At 44.1% G+C, this 6,180-nt stretch overlaps 2 long non-coding RNA genes across 2 annotated transcripts; both read left to right on the top strand.

Moving 5' to 3' along the window:
• The first annotated feature begins 1,609 nt into the window (after window positions 1–1,609).
• On the top strand, window positions 1,610–3,490 carry LOC119297680. Its single transcript, XR_005145710.1, has 3 exons — window positions 1,610–1,893; window positions 2,065–2,224; window positions 3,404–3,490. It is a non-coding gene; the product is annotated as an uncharacterized LOC119297680 (long non-coding RNA).
• Window positions 3,491–3,752: 262 nt separating this feature from the next.
• On the top strand, window positions 3,753–5,072 carry LOC119297678. The gene is made up of 3 exons (XR_005145709.1): window positions 3,753–3,904; window positions 4,510–4,593; window positions 4,900–5,072. It is a non-coding gene; the product is annotated as an uncharacterized LOC119297678 (long non-coding RNA).
• The last annotated feature ends 1,108 nt before the right edge of the window (window positions 5,073–6,180 follow it).

The raw sequence follows: 6,180 nt of genomic DNA, 5'->3' as shown, positions 1-6,180 counted from the left end.
CAGGGGCGTAGCTCTCGATCTGCTCCAGATGGCCAAGCGACTTGGCCCGTAGCGCGAAGCCGCCAAACACGAAGATCTGTCCGGGGAGGAAAACCTCACCCTGGACCGCATCGTTACCGATGATCGAAGGAGCCATCAAGCCTTATGGTGACGGCACAGTGGAACTCTTAATGAAAGCACCAATGTCGGTGTCAAAACCGGTGGATCTCGGGTAGGGGGTCCCGAATTGTGCTTCTAAGGCAGATGGTAACAAGAGGCGGGGGACACGATATTTACCCAGGTTCGGGCCCTCTCGATGGAGGTAATACCCTACTTCCTGCTTGATTGATCTTGATTATATGAGTATTACAAGAGTTGATCTACCACGAGATCGTAGAGGCTAAACCCTAGAAGCTAGCCTATGGTATGATTGTTGTCGTCCTACGGACTAAACCCTCCGGTTTATATAGACACCGAAGGGGGCTAGGGTTACACAGAGTCAGTTACAAGGAACAAGATCTACATATCCGTATTGCCAAGCTTGCCTTCCACGCCAAGGAGAGTCCCATCCGGACACGAGACAAAGTCTTCAATCTTGTATCTTCATAGTCCAACAGTCCGGCCAAAGGATATAGTCCGGCTGTCCAGAGACCCCCTAATCCAGGACTCCCTCATACACCATCGGTCATGCCGGGCATGATCAGAAGATTGTCGTTGCCCAGTTGTGTGTGCGACATGACGTCCTCGTCTACCACTACCACCTGGCCACAAGGCCTTGCAAGCATTTCTCCAGGTTTATCAACAGCTCCGACTATAGTTTCGCTACGGTGGACACCACCAACGATCTAAAAGCGCTCAAGGTTTCGGGCTTGAAATGCCAGAATCTTGTCAACATCCAGGACCACTACAAGGTCTGGGGCAACGACAACAACAAACAGAACTCCCTGGTAGACTTCACCTCAGCCATCATTGACCCCTACAACATGAAGATGAAGGATGAGAGCAAGAGGACAAGAATGCCTGGCACAGTGTCTGGATGAACAACACGTCAAGTACGCGGCCAAGGACGCGTACACAAGCTACGAGATGTACATGCGGATCGTTGACATGTGGGAGTGCCTTCTTCCTGCCCCAGACGAGGGATCGAGCCACAGAGTAGTGGTGGGAGCATCACAAGAAGTAGATGACTAGACGATCGTTTCTCCTAGTTTAGAATGCATGCAGCTGTTTATTGAGGTGTGTGTGAATGATCTGTATAGTCACTTATGTAATCGGATGTTTATTTCAGTTATATATATAGTGATAATATATATATATAGGGCTGGACTATTCTGTTACTAGTAACAGAATATTATTCTGTTACCCCTCGCCCCTATAAGGACCCGATCCATTTTGCAAAACCCGGTGCTGCACCCCCACCCGAAACACAGAGAAAGCCCACCCACTCCCCAGCATCTTGTCAAACCACCCCTCCCTGACGGCTCCGCCCCCTGCTCCCACGCACCGGCGCCGCCACCCCCTGCTCCCACGCGCCATCGGCCGCCGCCCCCTGCTCCCACGCGTCGCCGCCCCCCTGCTCCCACGCGCCGCCGCCCCCTGCTCCCACGCGCCGCCTCCCTCTCCCCGACGGCCGGCCGCGTCCCTTACCCAGCATCGGCCTCCTCCTCCCCCCATGTCAATGATGGTCGCCTAGTGGATGCAGACCGTCTTCTTTCCCGCCGCCGGCCACCTCTTCCCCTTGCTCTGGACGCCTCCGTCCCTCCCTCCACTGTGCGCCTCCTGCTGGATCCCGCCTTTGAGCGCGTTGGCCGCCCTGGCCACAACCGTGCCTCGTCCTCCCCCGCGGCTACCCCCGCCAGGGGCTACCCAGCTCGCCGGATCCGCTGGGTGCACGCGTTCCTCGCCGCCGTGAGTGTGAGTTTCGGCCGCGCCTCTGCTCAAAACTCCACGCACGCGAGGGCATCCCAGCTGCCGTGTCTTTAGCTGCGGTTCAACAATAAAACCAACAGCAGTCCATGCATCCGTCTTACCTCTTACCTCTCTACTGCTCTTCTCCCGCTAATTTGTTTTTTCTCTGAACTGCAGCACAAGGGAGGTTGAACGGGCTGCAGAATGCGGGTTTGGTTGCCATTGCGTCCAACAGTCCAACCCCATCGCCCCAGGCCATCCAGCGACCTGTCGGGCTATAGTATTCCATTGCAAGTCGGTGAGCAACATTAGCGACCGTACTCTCCAACTGCCCCATGTTCGTGTCTCCTCTCTCTCACCCATACTTGCAGCATGTATGCCATGGATTTTGTGAATGGAAGAAATCCCTCTGTAATTCTCTCGATTCCAATAATTATTTTAGATTGCGATAGGCGTGCATTTGAATTTTGGTAAGCACATGTGCTCTGCTGCCCATAACCTCTTTGTTGTTATGTTTCTGAGAATTGGACAATCTTTTTAGTTTTAATTTCACAATAACTAGTCCTAGCTAAGTGTATATTGATGCATCCAGAGGTACTTGCAAATCAGGATTTTAACTCCTTTGATAATGATGCTGAAATTAGGATTGAGCATGAACACTAAAATGGCAGAGGATTCGCTATTGGCACTGCAATTTATTTCCCTTAATCTTTTACTGAACTTTGAGTAAATATTTCTAGCTTTTCCTTAAAAAAGTTCATGCAAAATAACTGAGCTGTGTTACAGCTGGCTTTGAAATATAGTATGATCTGAAAAATGGGAAGGTGCATGAAAAATATAAGTTCACCTTAAGAAAAGCTCACTGGTTCAAAATGTGAAAGAAAAATGAAAAAAAAGCTCATTGGCTTTTGTGTTGTGTGACTTTAGAGTTCAAAGTACATAAGAACATAAGTCCACTCTGCAAAAACAACAGTACACACATAAGAATACAAATCCTCCCAAAAAGTTCATTTACGAGCATCTTCTGCTCATCCATGAGCGGGGCTCCTCCTTGCGGCTATTGCTCATCCATGAGCGGGGTTCCCGAGGATCCCATTGGCGGTGGTCCGTCGATGGTGGCTCTCGACATTGTTTCCTTAACGATGCTACAATTCTGAATTTATTGTTGAGTCATACTAGTACTGATGAAATGGGAAGCAAGGTTGAATGGGAAGCAAGTGTCACATGGAACCTCAATTGAAATGAGATGTAAGGTTCCACCTCCAGCCTATCCAAAACAACCATGTCATCAGTTCAAAAGTCCTGGGGTGTACCTATAACATTCTAAAGATGTGACGACAGAATTGTTTTCTTGTGCTACTAATCTACTATATCATCAGTTCAAAGTGTACTGAAGATATAGCCCTAGGTGTGTTGCGGTGCGTGCTTAATTGGTTACTGATGTGTGTAGGGGGTTCTATATGAACTAATGAAAGAATACAAATTGTACCAATAATAATGTATTTGATTTTTCTAGGGATATTATATGAACATTAGCAATGCTAGTGAAGATGGTGGGTGTGATTCTACTTGGACTGGCGTCAACCCTCGACTTGGACGGCTGCGAACACCCGTGGTGGACGAGCTCTTGCTCAAGGGCTGAAACTTATTCTAAAATCAAAAAACTGACGAGAGGATAATGTACGCAAATAGAGTAGTAAGTTTAGAAAAAAAAGGTTCAGAACTAAAGATAAAAAAAGGAAATTTTTAGTCCAACGTACAACTTTGGATAATGACAACGAAATCATTCTTTTTTAGTCAAGCACATACAAGTTTGATATTACTAATGAAAGTTCTATTTTTTCTATTTTTTGGCTGTGTATAAATCCAAAATGTAAGGTTTCATATAGCTCAGCGAAATGGTTGTTGAACTGAAGAACAAACCAGGGGAAGGTGGAGAGAACAGGGTACCCCGTCTCGGTCAACAGAGCAAAAGAATGGTGCAAAGTGTGAACATGATCTACTGCCAAGAAAAAAGGTACTGCCACCACGTGCATAGCGTATCGATATGGTCTGCTAGAATTGAAATATATACTATGCATCAGTGGTCTATTGATCTGCATACACATTGATAGTTTCGGAAATTCAGTATAGGACAAATAGTTGAAATCACCGAAAACAAAGAGCTTAAATTGTTAGAGCCGGCATTCCCTCACCACAGTCAACAGAGCTGACCAGATACCTCAATGGATATCTCCCCAAATAAGAATATATGACTCGAAACAGTTCTACCAAGTTCCTGCAAGACATAACAGTAATGAAGATAATTCCTTCATCCCAGCCAAAACCTTTTCTTACTGTGTATGTATACTTGATATTGGTTTTAGGAGAAAGGTGTAGAAATTAAATACAAAATATACATTGTCAGTATAAATCAAAGACCAGCAATGTAAGTATATATCTGTCTCAGCATTTTCGTAAACACCCTTCGAACCATTTTCTTAACTCACATAGAACTGCCATATATAACATTTTTTCATAATATTGTAATAATTGGTATTTCTTCAACTATCTAAATCGATATTATAGTATCAAATAATTGTATCATTTTTCAGTTATAACTCTCACTCTCATTTTTCTCAGCAAACAAGAGAAGCACAAACACACTATAGCACAATTTATGTGTTTGCTGCTACTTTTTCCCATTTGACAGAGGAAGATGGAGATGTAAGTTCATCACTATGACTTGTCTTTTGCATATTCCAGTCAGACATCATTTACTATTGGTTCGCTAATCTCAGTAACTTGTTGCTTCGTTTTGCTATCATACTATGCTCAGTAGGCAGAGTCTTTAGTGCGTATATGCATGTTACAGTTTTCCCATAGCAAAAAGTTCATTCTTGGAAACTTTATATGTTCATACATAGAAACTTAATAAGTTTAGAAAAAATTCAAAACAAAAAGATGTTGACTGTACATTTCTAACAATTCAGTTGTTCATACCGAAGCCTTGATATTTTTTTATCAAAATAGGGGGCTATAAGATGTTGACTGCCATTGCCCTTCCAAACATGTCGTTGGTGTCGAACCATTCACAGTGAGGTTCAGTCCATAGGCTGCTCGTGATCCTTGCTCCTTCAGCTCCACTTCGTCGATGCCATCAGTCCGTAGGAGTAGGGGCGGTGTGCCCGTCAACAAACAAGAACAGAAAGGTATGTGCTTGGAAAACTTAAAATTATATACACATTTGGGCAACAGAAGTTGTAGCTTCTTTCAAAGTTCAAAATGAAAAGATATTCAGTTCAACTTGTTCTAGCAAAACATGTGTGTGACCTTGGCAGCATGTCTACACACTATCTAGTGCAGAAAAAAATGTCCAGTGCAGTCCAACATGCCGCTGTCGCCTACCCCCTGCGTCTGAGCACCACTGGTCTATAAGTTCAACATGTATAACCCTATAAGTTCATACAAAACAGAAAACAACATAGACAAAAATAATGAAACACAAAACCCCCATGGAATTCACATGGAAAAGATAACAAGTTCTAAGGAAATAAATGTAGAAGTTCATGTTTCAAAACAAATAAAGTATTTGGGAAGTAAAAATGAAGTATTTCAAAGTAGAAATCTTTTCAGGTTTCTTTGGGGACTTCTAAAGTTACTGAACATGAACTTGCTTGGTTACACAAATATGAAACTAATTGTGCAAGTCACTTAGAATGTGTTTGAACTTGTTATGGGAACTCAGGACTTGTTATGATTAAATGCAGGGAGCAATTGGTGCCGAATTATGATGGAGAGGCTGGGGGCACGCCTCCATTTCCAAAAAAACTGGTGCCGAATGGGCCCCTGGGAGCTAGTCCAACCCGCTCACAGACTGGAGGGTATGCCGGTTTATTTCCAACAAAACCATATGTACAATTAGTGTGCTCATTTGATAAGAAGGAGACAACATAGAAGTTATGGTTGAAGCAAGTCCCTCCATCCAGTTATGTCCGATTTTTGTGATAGTAGTTCAAAATGAGGGATATATTGTATAACTTTTCTGCACTTGTGCCCAGGTTGCTCCAATGCTTTATTGGCCTCAGTACTACTGTTTGGAGGATACAAGATTTTTTGTGAAATCAAATGGGAACCTCTCTCTTGTTGGCAGTAATTCTGTTACTCCTATATCATTTTTTACATAGAACTCTATGAACTCCTGGACATGTTCATAAAGTGTTCCTGGACTGATAACTCTGTGAACTCCTAGACCTGTTCATAGAGTATTGTTGGAGAACTCTCAGTAGTTCTAGTATCATAGTGTGTGTTTTG

This window comes from Triticum dicoccoides, chromosome 5A (assembly GCF_002162155.2).
Source record: "Triticum dicoccoides isolate Atlit2015 ecotype Zavitan chromosome 5A, WEW_v2.0, whole genome shotgun sequence".
Lineage (NCBI taxonomy): Eukaryota > Viridiplantae > Streptophyta > Magnoliopsida > Poales > Poaceae > Triticum > Triticum dicoccoides.
Note: the sequence above shows the minus strand (reverse complement) of the source record. Positions and strands in the feature narration are given on the sequence as shown.